Source organism: Schistocerca cancellata, unplaced genomic scaffold (genome assembly GCF_023864275.1).
Source record: "Schistocerca cancellata isolate TAMUIC-IGC-003103 unplaced genomic scaffold, iqSchCanc2.1 HiC_scaffold_782, whole genome shotgun sequence".
Taxonomy (NCBI): Eukaryota; Metazoa; Arthropoda; class Insecta; order Orthoptera; family Acrididae; genus Schistocerca; species Schistocerca cancellata.
Genome location: NW_026046793.1, coordinates 837,044 through 855,788, shown reverse-complemented (window position 1 = coordinate 855,788; position 18,745 = coordinate 837,044). Strand labels below are relative to the sequence as shown.

Genomic DNA, 18,745 nt, shown 5'->3' with positions numbered 1-18,745 from the left:
AGAGCAGAAGGATGATGCATAGCTGCAAGTTTTTCGGCAGAGCACGCCCACTGGGTTGAAGTTAAGTAAACTGTGTCCAGAAGGTGAGACAATACAGTTATCGATACCTCACAGGGATGGCCTAGACCTTTCGTGCCGTACAGTTTGTGCCGGGAAGTATTCGAAGGGTTACATGGTTTGGCTCATCTGGGACCCCGAGCAAGTGTAATATTAATGACGGAGTGTTTCGTGTGGCCAGGAATTAAGAGAGACTGTCGGAAGTGGGCGCAGACTTGTCTGGATTGTCAGCAATGTAAAGTGGGTCACCATGTTAAAAAGCCAGTGGGTAAAGTTGACGGGCCAACTGGTCATTTCGAACATGTGCATATGGATATTGTTGGACCATTGCCAATGTCTGAAGGCTATAAGTATCTATTGACAGAAACTGACAGATTTATGAGATGGGCAGAAGCAATCCCCATTTCAGACAAGTCAGAAGAGATAGTCAACCGGGCATTCTTGACGACGTGGACAGCACGGTTCGGATGTCGGGTACGTCACGACGGACCAAGGATGTCAGTTTGAATCATCCTTGTTCCTGGAGCTGGCAAACATGTGCCGGTTCCGCCGTCACCGTACCACAAGTTATCACCCGGAAAGCATTGGCACGGTAGAGCGGTGGCACCGAACACTTGAGGCCGCGTTAATGTGCCATGGCGACAATTGGTCAGCAGCACTGCCATTAGTGTTACTAGGCTTACGCACTGTTTTCAAACCTGATCTCTGAGCATCTACAGCGGAATTAGTATACGGGGAAACCTTAAGTCTACCCGGTGAGTTTTTTCAGAAGAGTACATGCGAGACGGACCTACCGTACTTGTTAACGAGAGTAAGGACTCAACTGGCCGAGCTTAGGCCACAACCAGTGACACGGCATGGCGTTAGGCTGTCATTTGTACATCCAGGATTGAGCAAATGCTAGCATGTAATGTTGCGAACCGACACAGTCAGAACTCCATTGGAGCCGACATATACGGGACCTTATAAAGTACTACACCGTACGGACCAGGCCTCGACTATCCTAGTTCACGATAAGAGTGTTACTGTGTCAATAGACCAGGTGCAGCAGGCTCACTGCTAGAAGATGTAAGACAAGAAGAGGAGACGGGCCTGCAGCAAGACGAGGGGCCCCTGCAGGGTGCAACGGATGGTAGGACAGCAAACCAGATGAAGGTATGACGATGGAGGAAGTACAGCCAGAAATTCGGGCAAAGGGTCTGGTACAAGTTTCCGCACACTTCTGGAGCTCCGCTCTTCAGGGAGGGGGGTGTGTGGGAGCATGCAGACGAATAGTTGCGTGTGCACAGTACAGGGGCAACAGCAAAGACTAGTGTGCACATAATCATTTACTCTTTGCTTGATGTTTGTTTTTGTCTTAGATGTTCTATGTTAATGCCTGGTTCATTGCTTCACAATAAAGTTGAACATTAAGAATACGAATGAGTCTATCATTAATAGAATGGAGATACGTAGTGGCCGTTTTTTATTTTGTTTTCAAGATGAGTTAGTTTCCAAAAAAAGAGTAAACCAAGTAAAACAAGCAGTTCTCAGTTAATATTATAATATATTCAATGCAAGAAATTACATCGACGGTCTTGAGCCAGCTTTTTAAAGTTCGGTGTATGAGGGGTACAGCAAATACGAAGAATGTCTTCGAGGTGGGTGTCCGTCAACCTTGACAGATATGCGTTCTTCGAAAAATTCATTTTTGAGAATGATGATTCGCATATATATATATATATATATATATATATATATATATATATGTCGAACCAAACATAGTGGCCAGATTGATAGTTACTTTCGTACAATTTTCAAATTTTTATGAAACATGTTTACCTCAAAACTCTTCAGTGGATAGAGTTTTATACATCTGCAAGTCAATTACTCCACTTGAAGTGAAGACTTTGAAACACTGAACAACTTAACAGCCACATCAGTCCATTCTGCCAATGCATCAACTTCATAAGGAAATTTTAGGAATTGAGACAACTTTACAATTTCTGCCAAGGCTTGAAATCTTGTAGCAAATTTGTCCCTTAGATCAGACAGAAATCTTACAAACACTGCAATGTCTTCTTCAGAGTTTTCTTTTTTATACTCAAGAATTGTTGGGAAATGAATAAATTCGTGCCTTGCAATATCTTTTTCAAAAATATCTAGCTTACGACGAAAAGCAGACACGCTTTGCACCAGATCACATATTAAGTTCCAATTCCCTTGTAACTCTATGTTGAGCACATTTAAATATTTCAGAATATCCTTCAGAAAAGCCACAGGTAGCATATTGCGCTCGTTTGTTATGCTTTTTTTCTCCCTGCGTATCCAAGATTTGCAAGGAGGAGGTTACTTCTTCCTTTATTAGCCAGAAACGTTCAACAACTTGACCTTTACTTAACCAACGAACATTGGTGTATTGCAGTAAGTCAGAATAGGCTGCATCACATTCTGAAAGAAACTTCTTGAACTATCGGTGTTGAAGAGAAGAATATCTCATCAAATTAATCAACTGCACCAAGCTGTCCGTTACTTCTTTCAGTGTAGCACTGAGTTTTCCATGAAGGGCAGTCTGATGAATTATATACTGATACGATATTAGACCTGGATTCTGATCCCTAATTTTCTTTACTACACCTTTTTCTTTACCAATCATCGCTGGGGCGCTGTCAGTTGAAAGAGACACTATTTTATCACAACGAATGTTGGAATTAATAATAAATTCGTCAATAGCTTTGAATAAATAATCTCCTCAAGTGTTACCTTTCAAAGGCAATATTGCGTGCAATTCTTCCCAGAAGATCTTATTTTCAATGTCGAAAAATCTCACGCAAATAGACATTTGTTCATCATCAACAATGTCACATGGCGTAGCATGGTGCCTTTTCCAAAAGTTCAAGCAGAGTGCTTTTAATACCAGTAGCTAAAATTTCCGTTGTTCTCTTATTACTTCTTGCTGACATTGGAATACTTTGAATTGCAGCGACAACATCCTTATTTCTTCAAAAAGTGCCAAGGCTACTTCCAACATACATTCTTTCATTCATTTAGAATCTGAAAATGGTTTTTGGTGTTTACTAAGTGTCCAGCACACACGTAACGCTGCTTCTGCCGATTTTTATTGCTCACTCGTGCAGCGAACCAACAATTTCGTGCTTTTTTCATCAGAAGTGAGATATTCCTCTAATTTAAATTTAAATTTTATCTTGATAAGTTTACAAAGCAGTTATACGCATCACATTTATACATTATCTAACAGAATTATATTACCTGTAGTTTTTCTTTACGAACCTCATTGCCAAGAGGAAAATTTTTGTGGAATCGCTGACGAGTTGTTTCATAGTGTCGCTTTAAATTGCCACTTTTAATAACAGCGACAGTTTTATTACATATTAAGCAAACTGGAACCGCTGGAAGCCTATCAGGCAGTGTAAAACAATATTGTTCAGTCCATTCACACAAAAATCTATTTTCTGTGTCCAATTTTCTCTTTTTAGGACCCATTATTAATGTAGGTAGGTATGAATGTATGTACGAAAAGGTTTTCCACACAACAAGTTGTAACACAAATGAATAATTGCTCCGCAGCCTGCTTGCGATTGACGAAACGAAGTTAAGACCGACCGCCCACTTTGCTCTCTCTGACTAAACGGCAGGTTTGGACTTGTTTAACAAATGAACGAGTGAGCAGTGACGTGTGGTGGGAGGCGCTACTCGCCAACAAAAATACAATAAAGTGGATCGACTCAGTTAAATGATTTGCTGATCTACTCAACTAAATGTTTGTTTTTCAGACACGTTTAGCGCCGGGATACTTAGTTGGACGTCGGATTGTATTTAAGAATATTTGCTGGTCAGAGGTTCGACCTTCCGTGGTCCGTCTGTTGCCGATCTCCGAGACGGAGGGTCTATACAAGGGCGATGTACTTTAGGACAATATTATGGAAATGGAAGAGGATGTAGATGAATGTGAAATGGGAGATATGATACTGCGTGAAGAGTTTGACAGGGCACTGAAAGACCTGAGTCAAAACAAGGCCCCAGGAGTAGACAACATTCCATTAGAACTACTGACAGCCTTGGGAGAGCCAGTCCTGACAAAACTCTACCATCTGGTGAGCAAGACATAGGAGACAGTCGAAATACCCTCAGACATCAAGAAGAATATAATAATTCCAATCTCAAAGAAAACAGGTGCTGATAGATGTACAAAACTGATAGTTCAGTAATTTTCACAACTTGGAACTACTCTTGTAAATGGATAAAGCAAATGCATTATCTTATACAAACCATCATATTGCTGTGGATGTTTCACTGGCATTCCTTAACTGGCTATTAATAAATCTTTTGGTGACATGATGTAACTTTTCAATTAACTGAAATTTCCAGTCATCATATAGCTTTTTTAGTTTTTTCAACTGGTTCTCCTCATTTTATAGCTTGTTTTTCAAATTTACCTAATCTGTAACCTGTACTTTGATGCAATTTATACATTCTTTCTTTTCTTGGAATTGAATCACATTTTGAAATTCTAGAGCCCATTACATCCTTACTCCTTTCACTATCATAAAACAGTGTGGATAATAATCTGTTATACTCTGTGTGCTGAAAATAGGAACTGGTTGGCTTTTCCAATATTTTATGGTTTGCACTGCAACCTATGTCATGCACAGTTATATTTGCATCTGATTGGTGAAAACATTGTCCACAGTACTACTACCACTACCACAACCACCACCACCACCACCACCACCACCACCACCACCTCCCATGTAACCTGAAAAGGGCAAATGCTAGTATAATGCCAATTCCATATGTTCTCGAATACCTGTGCCTAGTGATGTTTACAAAATCTGCTGGCTAGAATTGATCTTCGCACACACAATAATAACGACAGTTAACTTATTCAGCTACAGTGCAAATGAACTTCCATTTTTTAAATAATCTCTCTCTGATGCAACTGGGAATTTATAGATGTTAATCTGGCTTTTTTGTTTGCATTTAGGTTTAGAAGATTGCCACTAGTGCATTCAGAAATCTTACAAGAGTATTTAAATTCCAAATTCTAATTTTTCTTTCTTGTACGATTCATCTTTGCTTCCCTAAAGTGTCTTTAAAACAAAAAATTCTGAAATAAAAAAATTAATAAAAAATAAAAATTGGATTTGCCAACATGGATAGTAAGTATATTTTACACAGTTTTCTTTCGGAAACTTTCACAAATCAATTTAATTTTTAATTAAACACAGTTATTATTCTGCTTTGTTTAACATGATTAAAACTAACACTTCTTTTAGATACAATAATATTTACATGAGGTTAACCACCCTCTCTTACAGAAACATGTTTTTTGTACAAAATGAGAAAAATATTTCAGTGTGAAGCTTAAGTCCTCAATGAGATAGATAAAATTGAATGCAGAGTTTTTTTTATGGTGGGAAGGAGAGTTGCTGAGCTTAAGTTGGTGACATATTTTAAAGTGATAACTTGTGGTAGCAGTGCAGGGTAGTAAAGGACAGGTTGTGAAAAAATAGTAATTTTATACTTATTTAATGCTATACTGCTTCTTCACACTGAAGATATGTGCAACATTCTTGTTCTGACAGACATATAAAACTTTACACATGAATAGCTAAAATATATTTAATGTCATGGAAATATAAAAGTGTAAGTATTTTTCAAGGTGTTTCATGATTCATTCACAAGAAAAAGCACTCCAGTCTGCAGTGCTGGCTTTTGCAATTTCCTCCCACAACGTATCTTCATTGGGAGATTCGTGTGAAAATGGTTTCACATAGTGAGTCTTCTTATTCACAACATCTGAAGCAAAATTAAGGAAAACATTCACTACAAAGCATGCAAGAGTTTTAACTTACATATACAATATCTAACAATAGTTTACCGAAATACCTACAAGAGCTCATTAAATCAGTGTATGATACACACATATAAACGCTCTGATTTTTTCCCAATATGTTTAAAGGCTATAATCGCAGCATACTGAATTCCCAAAGCAGGCGACTTAATGCAGAAAAATTGAGTTTTATATCATACCAATGTCAAAGTGAAGAGTCAATACAGGTATCAGCATTTTTATATTCAAACAGCTCAACAAATAAATTACAGAACTTGAACATCACTTAAAAAGTCAATCCCTAACTTGTGAAATGAGTGTTGGGGGCAGATGCGGGAATCATTCATCGTCATCTTGGACAAGATCCTAGCAGATGATGGTCGATTCGCTGGAGGGGACCAAACAGCGATGTCATCAGTCCCCTCAGATTAGGGAAGGATGGGGAAGGAAGTCAGCCGTGCCATTTCACAGGAACCATCGCAGCATTTCCCTTAAGTGAACTGTCATTCTCCCGAATGCAAGTAAAGAGTGCTAACCACTGCGCCACCTCGCTCGGTGAGATCCTAGTGGAAGTGTTTTGTAGCTGTCTTCCTCCAACCTGTTAAGACGTGTATATCAGTGTTGTGTTGGCAACTGTGAGAAGTGCTTGTAGAGAGTAATGTTGTGTTTGTATTGATATGGATGAAAGGGAAGGAGAAGATGTAAGATTTGCATCTGACAGACACATCACCTTCACTCCATAGAACACTGCCGATTGGTTTGTAATGTAATACAGGATGTTGGCGTAATTTTTATAGGACTCGTGCATGTGCCAGCCAAATAGAGCCACTGGAAAATTCTTATACCACTAGGTCTTGAAAGTATCAGCCTCTCGAGTCAAGTGCAATCACACGTGTATGTGTTAGTGACCTTAACTGCAGAGGTAGTTTAAGCTCTACACCAAACAAGTACAAAATTAGAGAGAGAAAATGAAACTACACAAAAAAGATGATATTGGTAGTTGATAACTGATAGCTTACAAAGCTCTATTACCATCAACAGAACAGGAAACAGCTGAACAGTTTTGTAATACAGGAATGAGTAATTTAATTTTTAGAACATTTCTCTTAGAGAAAAATCAGCAGCCTAGTTAAAATATTTTAATATGGATAAAAAACAGTCTTGGTTGCAGTAAAATACTTATGTATAACAGTAACTGGTTTCAGTCAGAATGTGGCCATCTTCAGATAATTTATACCATGATGGTAAGTGGTGGCAGTGAATGGAGAAGGTGTCGTTGACCCACAAACGTCTGCTGCTCAACTGAGCACCATTCCAAATAAATATTTTATTGCAGTCAAGACTTTTTTAAATCCATTTTAAAATACAGGAACAGATAAATCATTATCCAAACCTTTTGTATTATGAACTAAAGAAAAACATGCCTAACACAGTAAGATGGCCAATGTTTCAATGTTGATGTTGGAGTCTTCTTCTATGGCTAATTAAGCTGCACTGCTGTACTCTTGGTAACTACTTCCCTCATATTAGACACAAACCCCACTTGTTTATGTTAGACTGCATTTCACTGGCTGTTAATTGCTGATGGTATACGAAAATGTAGCTGCATCGTGACTAACTGCCACTGTGATAATTGAGAGGCAACTGGTAAACTTGGGTTCTTGCTTATGTTGATATTTACATTTTCTAAGTAGCGATCAACAACACACATCAGTGCCAAGTATCAGAGTCCCTAGTAGCCAGTAGGAAAACAAAATTATTGAGGCACTGCATGAGATTCCCTTATCTTCTGCAGCAAGAATGTTTGTGTTTCCAAAGTGTTCCTTTGTGTGTTCTTGAATAAGTGCCAGCCATCTGGTACATAACAACACCCTCACGATCTGGAATACGGAAAGGAATAGCATGAAGGGTACGACAAGCATGTAAATGGCAGTCACCTCAATGTAACCTTAAGAATTGAGGAGACTGACAATATTAAAAGGAAGATCAGGATTTAATTGCCTGTCCACAATGGGGTCATTAAAGAGAGTGCAAGTTTGAGTTTGGGAATGTTGGTAGGGAAGTTGGCTGTGGCCTTTTCAAAGGAACCAGCCTGGCATTCACTTTAAAAATTTAGGAAAACCACACACAATCTACATCTCATGGTTGAACAGAAATTTGAACACCAGTCCTTCCAAACTTGAGTCCATCTTGTTCGATACTGACACTGACGTTGCAGCTCTAGATGTCCTTGTTTGCAAGATATTAGTAGAAAATGTAATGTAGTACAGCTTTCACAACCTCAACTTTTTGAGGCAAGAAGGATGTAGGTTGCAGTAGGTACTGGGAGATGAAGAACCTTTCACAGGATAGAGTAGCATGGAGAGCTGCATCAAACCAGTCTCTGGACTGAAGACGACGACGGCGACAACAACAACATCAACATATCTGCATGTGGTCTCAACTCACCATCTTGCAGAAAATTTGGCTGTCCTTGGGACATGGCCCAGATGAGTATCACATCAGTGATGTTGAACATATAGGACAGGAACTTTGGTTCTTGAGGAAGACACTAATGGCTAATGGATATGTTACATTGCAATCAGTAGAAATTTGATCAACATCAAAGCAGGTCGAGGACACGACACCAAATTGCAATTCTGCCCTGCACCAGTTGCATTACTGAATATGGCAGGAAACTCAGAAAGAAAGAAGTTCAGCCGTATTTTCAAGCATTCAGAAGATAAAAAATTAACTTGTTTCAATATAATACAGGAAAACAACACAGAGCTGTTGGTTTTTATCTTTAATGATACTTATACAGATGAAGTAAGGTTCCACAACACAAATTACCATGTCACAAAGGCTTAAATCATCCATTACAACTCACAATTGCCAAATATGGTAAGGAATTTGGTCAGGTAATCAACTTTGAAAGTAGTTCTATACTTGTTAAAGAGATGCACATGCTCCAGAGGAAAGTCCAAGAAGATCTGGAGATGACAGTAGGTCCCAACAATTTTAACTGAGATGGACTGCTATTGGGGGGGTAAGCAGCATTGATACTAGGTAACGAGCAACAAGGAATACTGATGCCCAGTGCCTATGTGGACTGCTAATGGTATCCACAGAAAATGTAAATATTAATACAAACGCGACTGTCAAATGCAGTCTAGAAATATAGATATCAACATCAAAGTACATTCACGTGTGCCGCTTCGGCCACAGCAATCACACTGCCTGTCCTATGTCAATCATGATATTGTCTTCAATGATCTATTGCATTAACTTCAAAGTAGCCAAAGAAATGCATTATAAATATAAAAGTTAAAGATTTTTGTCAAATGTAAGAGGCAAAATTTGACACAGCATATCAATCCTGGAAGAAGATTCCACGTCTTACTTGCATAGAGCTCCTGTTGGCTCATTCAAAGAATTCTGCCTGATTTTCCATAATTCTCTCGTTTTTTTCTCCGTGGAGTCTTTCTACCTTCAGTGCACTTTGTTCCTGGTTTCTTCTGGAGTGCATTTTCTGACCTAACATTCAACTTTTATATTTTGTCTCTGTATAATGTTTCTGTCTTCAATTTCTGTTGGATGGATTTGTGATTTTCTAAGTTAAGTTTGACTAGTGTGGTCCATGGAATTGTTGACTTGATCCCTTGTCTGTATGTCACAATTCTGTTGGTGAGTATGTTGATGTGTGTGTAAAATTTTAACCTTTTTCTGACACCTGCTGCTAGGTCAACTTTAGACCAAGAATTTCTCTCACGATTTTGCATTCTTCCTTCAGTATGTTTTCCATCTTGCTTTCTGTATGCAGTGTTAATGTCACACTTGCATACAGAATTCAGACTTGATCACTATGTTGTAGTGCCTGACTTTGGGCTGAAAGGATATGCATTTCTTATAATATACATTTTGAGTTTTGCTATTAGCTCTCTTCATTTTTTATAGTAGAGTCTTCTGTACGACCTTTCCTACTTCTGCAGGTTTAAGGATGTCACCTAGCTATCTGAAATATGTAACTCCATTTATCTTGGCACATTGTGTGTAATTTTGAGCAGAAGAATGCAGACTGCTGGAAAGAGATTTGCAGGCCAATCCTTTCTGTACATTCTTTTAGTATTTTTATTTATTTGGTTGCTGATAAATGTTTTAAAGAATAGTTTGGATGAGATGACATGGGGGTAATTTGTAAAGAACCAAATGCTAACATAAAATTTAATCTGTTCCATGATATATTCATATCATTCTTTGAAAATAGCTTCCCACATAAGCTAATCAGAAAAGACACTTAACAGTCCTGCAAAAAACCATAGATCACTAGAGGAATTAAAGTAGCCTGTGAAAGGAAAAGGGAAATGCATCTATGATATTGAAGTACCTGTGTTATTCTGATTATGATGCAAAGTTCCTTTGCATCATAATCAGAACAACACAGGCACTGCAATGTTGTATTTACCTGCTGATACCAGGTAAGCCACTTTCAAGTACAATGTCTGACCTGCATGGGAATATATATATAATGGATGTACGAGTACAGGTTACAGTCGCACGGTTGACGACATACGGAAGTCCGGGTTTGGCCGTGAGTCGTGCACAGATAGCCAAATGGAAAGTTGACTACTAGCAATAAGTGAGAAATCTGGGTTCGAGTCCCGGTCCGGCACAAATTTTCATTCTACAGCTGATGGTTGTCTTCATTGACAATTGCAAATTCATTTAATGGTAATGTGTCTTTTGGCAAGAACAAGTAGATCATGCAGTAGTTGCACACTAAAAAAACCTACTCAAAACTACTACGAGAGGTTATTAAAAAATCAAAGAACATGCACATAACATCAGAAATCAGTACTTCGAACAGACTTAAAGCTATATGGTATGGAGTGAAATGAGAGACAGGACAACCAGCCACAGAACAAGACAAGAGAAGAGCTGTAAATGATGAGTCACTTGTAGCACACGTATTTAATAACCATTTCTGAAATGTGGCAGAAAGCATAGGGACAAACAGTTCTGAAGCAAAATCAAAGCAGTGTGTCGAAAATGTAACTTCCATAAAATTCAATCATGTGAGTGTATCAAGAACTTCTTCTGAAATTAATAAACATATATTCTCTCAAAAATCTAAGCTCATCTGGTTTTAATGGTGTTTCCAGTAGAGTACTAAAAATCTGTTCCCCTGTAATAAAACCAGTCCTACCTGAAATATGCAATGTATCCCTAACTCAAGGCATTTTTCCACAGAGACTGAAATATGGTGCTGTTAAACCCCTCTTAATGAAAGATGCTAAGAGAGATATCAATAACTACTCATCTGTTTCAGTGCTGACAATATTCTCCAAAATTTTTGAGAAGCTGGTGTATTCTAGAATAATATTAGCAACAACAGTATCCTTGGAAAATCAGTCTGAGTTTCAGAAGGGTTGCTCTACTGAGAATGCTATTTACAAGTTCACTCACCATATTTTACAAGCATTAAATAATAAAACAGTGCAGGTTGGTATTGTCTGCAACCTCCAAAAAGCACTTGACTCAGTGAATCACAGTATTCTCCTAGGTAGACATTTTATGAGTGATTGTATAGCCAACCACTGGATGATCCCATATCTAACTAAAAGAATACAGAAAGTTGTACTTAGCAAGTCAATATAGTCCAAGGACATGATTCTGACTGAGGAGAAATGATGTATGGGGTTCCACAACGTTCAGTCTTAGGTCCAGTACTGTTCCTCATATATGTAAAGGTTCTTCCATCTAGTATACAAGAACAATTAGTTCTTTTTGCAGATGGCACTAGTACTGTAATCAATCCAAGCATACAAACAGAAACAGAAGAAATGGTTCGTTCAATAATGTCATACGGTATAATGTTGTGGGGTAACTGATCTTTAAGAAAGTCTTCATTGTGCAAAAAGTGCCATAAGAATAATACGTGGTATTCACCCACAATCGTCCTTTAGCCACCTATTTAAGGAATTGGTCAGTCTGGCTATGGCTTCACAGTATATTTATTCCCTCATTAAGTTTTTTGTAAATAATCCACTATAGTTCAAAATTACAGTACCAGAAGGAAAAAATGACATTCATTATACAACATTAAGGTTGTCCTTAGCACAAACAGGGAGGCACAATGCTTCAACAAAATCTTTTATCACTTACACTGTGATAAAAATGCCTGTTGTAAATGTGGACAATCTTACAGTGAGTATATTATCAGGGACACAATCACACAGAATGTGACAGACAATAGGATCAGAGAATAGATTGTGAAATATTCCAATCCTACTCTTGAGCAGGTATTGCAGATCACTAATTACCAAGGCTCTTGTGATTTTGCTGTAGACAGTTTTCAGCACTCTGGTAACATTTGTGCTGTAGAACGGAAAGGTGCAAATAGCTCCAGTGCTACGTGGTCCCGTAAACAGCCACACTTAACAGCACACAAACAGCCTCACGGACAGAACATCGTAACATGTCAACAGCTTAAGTGCAAGCAGTGCTTCGCTCACCAACAGTGTGGTGCAAAATCTTGCCCACAATGCTATTCAGCACATAAACGTGAAGATTGCCTGTCATGCCAAGCCACTTGCTACTCCTGCCACTGAACTGGACATGTACAAAGTGTTTGCTTAAAAAGACAAAGTCCTCGGGTCACAATGTGGAACACTTGCTCCCTGCTATGCAAGTGCATGTTGTAAATTCAGAACAGGTTGCTCCCACAGAACATTCAATAGTTCCCCTGAAACTTCCTGGCAGATTAAAACTGTGTGCCAGACTGAGACTCGAACTCAGGACCTCTGTCTTTCGCGGTCAAGTGCTCTACCAACCGAGCTACCCAAGCAAGACTCACGCCCCGTCCTCACAGCTTTATTTCCACCAGTATCTCGCCTCCTACCTTCGAGTCTCGGTCTGGCACACAGTTTTAATCTGCCAGGAAGTTTTATATCGGCGCACACTCCACTGCAGAGTGAAAATCTCATTCTGGAATAGTTCCCCTGTACAACATCTCTCTACTAAATTGTATGTACCTTTAGTGATTCCAAGCCATATGGTCAAACTTCAATTAGATACAGGTGCATCAGTGTCCTTGTTAAGCTATGAAACTTATGAACTGTCAGGCAAACCACAACTGTGTCAGTCTACAAATATGCTTACAGCATACAATGGTCAGAACATTCCAGTGATAGGAACACTGAACATTGTAGCCACGTATCGCAATCTGCAGATACAGTTTCCTTTCAAGTTCTACGAAGTAGACAATCAGTTAATATTTTTGGTCTCTACTTGTTTGAACTAAACACTGTCGCCTATGTGATAGCTATGTCTCATTTCAATTCAAGTGACAGTATTGCTAAGCTCTGTGACGAATTTCAAAAACTGTTTGCTTCTGGCGTACGTAAAGCCAATAACTTTGTAGCGCACATCATGCTTAAAGACAACACCCAGCCGCGCTTTTTCACAGTATGTGCAGTGCCTGTAGCACTTTGTGAACAGGTTGCGAAAGAACTGGCTCACTGGCAAAATAATGGCATAATCGTACCATCTCTGCAAGTCAGTGGTCTTTCCGAGTAGTTTATATTCACAAATAATCAGGAAAAATTAGGATTTGTACTGACTTCAAAGCCACTGTCAGTCCTCAGGCAGTTATGCATTACCTCGATGTGACAGACTCGTGGATCACTTAGGCACAGGTCGCTATTTTTCAAAAACTGACCTTCGCAATACCTACCTGTGTCTTCAACACACATTTAGGACTTTTCAAGTTCCTTTGTTTGCCTTTCAGTAGCACATCAGCACCTGCCATTTTTCAACACTACTTAGAACAGCTAACTACTTCTGTGCCTTCATGTACAAATTACAGGGACAATATTGTAGTTGCTGGCTGCAATTCTCGAGTTGTTCATCCGACACAGGCACATTTGCAAGCAATACATGCTCTCTAACCATGTCAGAATGTAGAAGAATTGCAATCTGGCTTAGGGAAGTCTCAATTACTACATTCGGTTCATCCCTAACGAATGGTGAGGCTGAACGTTTTGTTCGCATGTTCAAAAAGCGAATGGACGAACTTTGCTCGCATCATCGATGCCAACAAGCCTTGCTTCACTTCTTGTCCACTTCTCACTCTCAGCGCCACAACAGGCCTTCGTTGGCAGATTTGCTACACGGGCGATGCCACCGCACACTCTCGCATTTGCTCCAACCCCTGCTGCAGCTGGAACCTACAGATTCTAGTCAGCCGACATACCAGATTAGCCAACATGTGTTTCACAGAATCTATGGCAGAAAGAAGTCACGGGAGTGCGGCATCATTACTACTTCAATTGGTTCACACACGTTTCAGATTCGAGGTCCCGATGAATTGCAGAAGCGGCACCTAATTAAATTCGCCTCTGTCGCTTGCAAAGTTCTGCCACTTCTTGTATGTTCACAGCTTCCTCGGCTTCCTGGTCGACACAACCCAAGCACCACCCTTCACAGTGGGGTCACGCAATGCTGTTTTCGGACCTCGAGCCGACGGTCATCAATCTGACACCGCATTTGCCCACTAGCAGATGTCCGGCAGCACCTGCCACGTTACCACTGCCGGGTCAGCACCGTGCCGAGGCCTACCGAGGGGCCTCCAGTTAGAAAGATGCCGTTGCGGATTCACGCCATCAAGAAGATGCCCTCACAACGGATGCCAGGACACACCTCCTGCACCGTTTTTCGGCCGGTGTTCCCTCGCGATCTCGAGACGGTAGTCAGGGTGCGAGCAGCGACTCTGCATCGGCTACAGCAACGGTCGCCGCTCCGACAACGGTTCCGACACCTGTGCCGCCTCCTCACTGTCGATATGGTGCTCAGCCGTACGTGACAATGGTGTGGTGGTTTGGGGAGGAGGAGTGCTGTGTCTTCTGAACAAGACACAGCCAGGGAAAAGCACCACAGGCACAATGATGCGAGCTGGTACAAGTGCCACAGACACTCTCCACTCGTTTGAGTTTCACCAGCACCACAGGCGGCACTGAGGACGAAGACATCAAATTCGCCTCAGCCAATTGCCAGCCGAGTACAATCTGCCACTGACTGGACGACAACAGACGGAAGGCCACTCGGAAGATAGAAAAGCAGTTCTCGCCTACACGGTTATAGATCCTCGTCCAGAGCTGACTTAGACAGGGAACGCTGTCTAGTGAACTCTTAGAAGTCAACAGACAATTATTGTAAATTGCATTTGCTATGTACTGTGAAGTTTACTTACTATTATTTGCACTTAGCCATTGAGGGCCTTTTTTGTTATATTACAAGCAGTGTTGCAGACTCTATTATTCAACAAGTCACAAAGATAAGTAAACCTTTATAACTCACTTGTGTGACTGTTACAAACTGTTGGAGTGTTGTAGAAACTTCGTTGTCCTATCCTGTTACGTGACCATACGCCATAGCTGTGTAATAGTGGCAGAAAAAAATTGTCTTAGCAGTGTACTGCACCAGAAGCCATTTCACAAACTCACGAACTCGGCCTTCCGTAACGACAGTGTCAACTCGGCCTCCACAACAATAGCGTTGAGGTCTTTACAAAACCGGCAACAAGTGTTTACAAAAAAATTATTTTTTGTTTCCACTGCAGGGAGGCCTTTCAATGCACCACAGTAACAAATCTAATTTTCAAAACTTGAAAATTTATCGCTACTGACTATGCTTCCCCTACAGATTGTTGGAAATGTGAAAGAAATTTTGCTGCGTAATATCGATCTAATGTAGAACATTAATAACAACAAATTGTTGCTCGTTGTTTCTAGAACAATGCAGTACTTCACACACAGCAAGCATAACATTTAACTCATAAAAATGTAATAGAAAACACACACTTGACAACAGTAAACTTCACCCAAAATGTGTCATGTGCAAAACAAATTAGACAAAGAATTGTAACTTGCAGCAGCAACTCTATTGACACAAATACTAAAACAATTGTTTTTACAGTCTTAAGTTTAAACATTCACTTTATAAGGATGCAGTTAAAGAGTTTAGTGCTATTGCAAAACTAGTCTGTATGCCAACATTTGTAACACTATGTAATGTGACTTATGTTACAGTCCAGCATGCACATCTGAGTGGAAATTGCTGCATATATTCTTGCTTTCTGATTGATCATCTTAACTTAGTACTATGTTTCCAAATTTAGAAATTTCTCTGTAGAAAAGAAATAATGCCAGTTTTTGATTGTTTTCTTGAAATATCATCTATATTCTACAATGAAAGTAGTTTACTTTAAGACTAAAATCAAGTACACACTTCATATCCTGACGGTCAGGGAACTATTTAACATAACGCAATGCGTTCATTGTAGACTATGAATTAACAGTAAACTCACAATTACTAGGAGAATGAGGCACAAAATTATCGGCCAAAACACTAAGATGTTGACAGTAAGAATCAGCTGTGAACTGTGGCACTCACTGTTACAATTATAGTGTGACATTTGAAAAAATAAAAAATAGCCACAAACAAATTTTAGAAATTTTGTCAAAAATAGGTCCGAATTTAAAAATGGTTTGATATACTTAAAAGCTAAATTTTCCTATGTTCAGGAATTTCTTGAAAGCAGGTTTTACTATATATGAGAATTGCCATGATGTTACACACTATTAAAACTAAACCCAATTAAACATAAATCAGAAGTTCTCCGCGGTAGACTGTTATTCTACCATGATGTGCAGGTCATGTTAATGCTAGGATGGTTTGTTAAGCAAGGCCACAATCAACTTCACCTATCCATATCCGACTATTATTACAATCAAATTTGAAGCACTGTTACCTGCTTGCAGAAAATAATAATGAATCTCCTTCCTGCAACTAAACAAACCAAAACAAAAATTGTGTTCTTGCAAGAAGGCAGACCCACTTTAATTCAGTATCATACCTGACTAAGTCAGTACTGTGTAGTAGTTGTGTGTTTTAGGTGTGTGTGTGTGTGTGTGTGTGTGTGTGTGTGTGTGTGTGTGTGTGTGTGTTTGTTTTGTCTATCTTTGACAAAGGGCTTGTTGGACAAAAGCTTATTTTGTGACAGTCTGTTCACTGTGCCTACCTACGACTCACGATCTCCGCTATATGGTTAGTAGCAACAATCGTTTTAATAATATTGTTAGCACTGTTACTCTGCCTCCAATGGCTTCTAAAGTAACAAACAAACAGTGACGTTACTTCCTTTCTCGCATAACTTTAAAACAATTACATACATAAAATCTTGCAACAATTGCAACCATGCAATACTTTTTTTGTCATATTGGCCACTGTAACATTCACAGCAAAATGAAAAGCTGTAAATTACGTAAGGGGCTTAATGAAATAATTGTTTTCTACTGCACGTGTTATGCATGAAGGAACGTTTTGTAGTAGCACGTCAAAAGTCAGAAATGAGGTAACTGATCAAAGTGAAGTAACAATAACAACAGCAACGTATTTATTGAAATATAAAGGAAGAAAGAAATGATACTTCACAAAATGAATATGACACTCACAATTGACTTGTTTTTGAGCCACAAATTAATTGCATACCGAGTGTGTAGAAATGTCATGTACTGCCTAAAACATGTTTATTAAAATATTGGGACAAAAAGTATACTGATGGGTAACTGAATTAGAGGTACCAGCCTTATCCCAACAACAGCAATACTTCAACTAGGTATGCAACCATGGTGCCATTACCCCTTGTATTTGCAGTCCAAGTGGAAATCACACGAGATTTCTGTACATTTGGTGATGATCAGACACATGAGAAATTTCTATTCTGATGCTGAGCATTGAGCTCTCAGTTGCCCACCATGAGACAAATTTACTATAAATACACTGACTAGGGTAAAATCACAACCACCAGGGGCAAGTCTTAATGTTAACAGCATCGCCTGACAGCAATAGCCTAGTTTAGATTATAAGAGCAAACAATTCAATGTTCAAAAGCAACAACAATATGTGAAATGATATTCCCATCAAAGCTATTACCTCACTGAGGAATACAGAGCCGAGTGCTCTACTAGCCCTGCATCATAGGGCGCACAGAAAAACGTGTGCACAACATATCTAATACATGCTCACACTATAAAAGACTGCTTCCTCGACTATGAAGTTACGGAACTGGTTAGTACACACAAATGACAAAGTGTAAGTCACTCAAAAAGTGAGAGATATTTAATATTAATAGCAACATTATTGTATGGCAAATACTTGTGAATGAGAAAAGAACACACTTTAATCTGTATGTCAACAATCTTCATAACACAACAGTATCACAACCTGTTGGTAGATCATGTGCATTTGTCTGTCCACCTACTTAAAATGTGTATATCTAAACAGGACATTACTTTAATCACTCTTGAATTACATGAAAGATATTTAATCACCTCTTCACAAAGTTTCTACATAGCCCCAAAAGTCAAATGAGTTTCATCATATTGAGCAAATGTAGTATATGCACGACTGTTCTTCACAAATTGTGGTTGCAATTGAACGGTTGTCTCTTCCAAAACATGTGTTTCACAGACTCCACGGCATGATGAATAATAATAATCGTGATAATACATGATAATAGTAAAAGATGGTGCTACATGCTATAGTGAATGCTTTCTTAACACATCTGAACATCACTGTAAATCAAAATCAGAAGAAATACGTTATTCTATTAAAGGATACAGCCCCGAGGTGCCTTAGCTTTATAATCCCAGCGCACTCCAGTTATGTCTTTGTAGAGCTGGTATTTGAGCCTGTGAACAAACAAATAATTGCAAGCAAGTGATCTAGGCTAATTACCTCAAGAAAATTTCAGTTACAGTTATTAATTTCCATTTAAGTTATTCTGAGAGAGATACTGTGTGTTAATTGTATGCA

The 18,745-nt window shown here is 39.1% G+C and overlaps 2 protein-coding genes across 14 annotated transcripts in view; one reads left to right on the top strand and one right to left on the bottom strand.

The window, feature by feature from the left end:
• Positions 1 to 18,745, top strand: part of LOC126143123 (disks large homolog 5-like) — a 1,046,479-nt gene that overhangs the window by 423,614 nt on the left and 604,120 nt on the right. The window lies entirely within an intron of this gene.
• The window catches only part of LOC126143121 (disks large homolog 5-like), an 886,848-nt gene that overhangs the window by 771,586 nt on the left and 96,517 nt on the right, over positions 1 to 18,745 (bottom strand). The window lies entirely within an intron of this gene.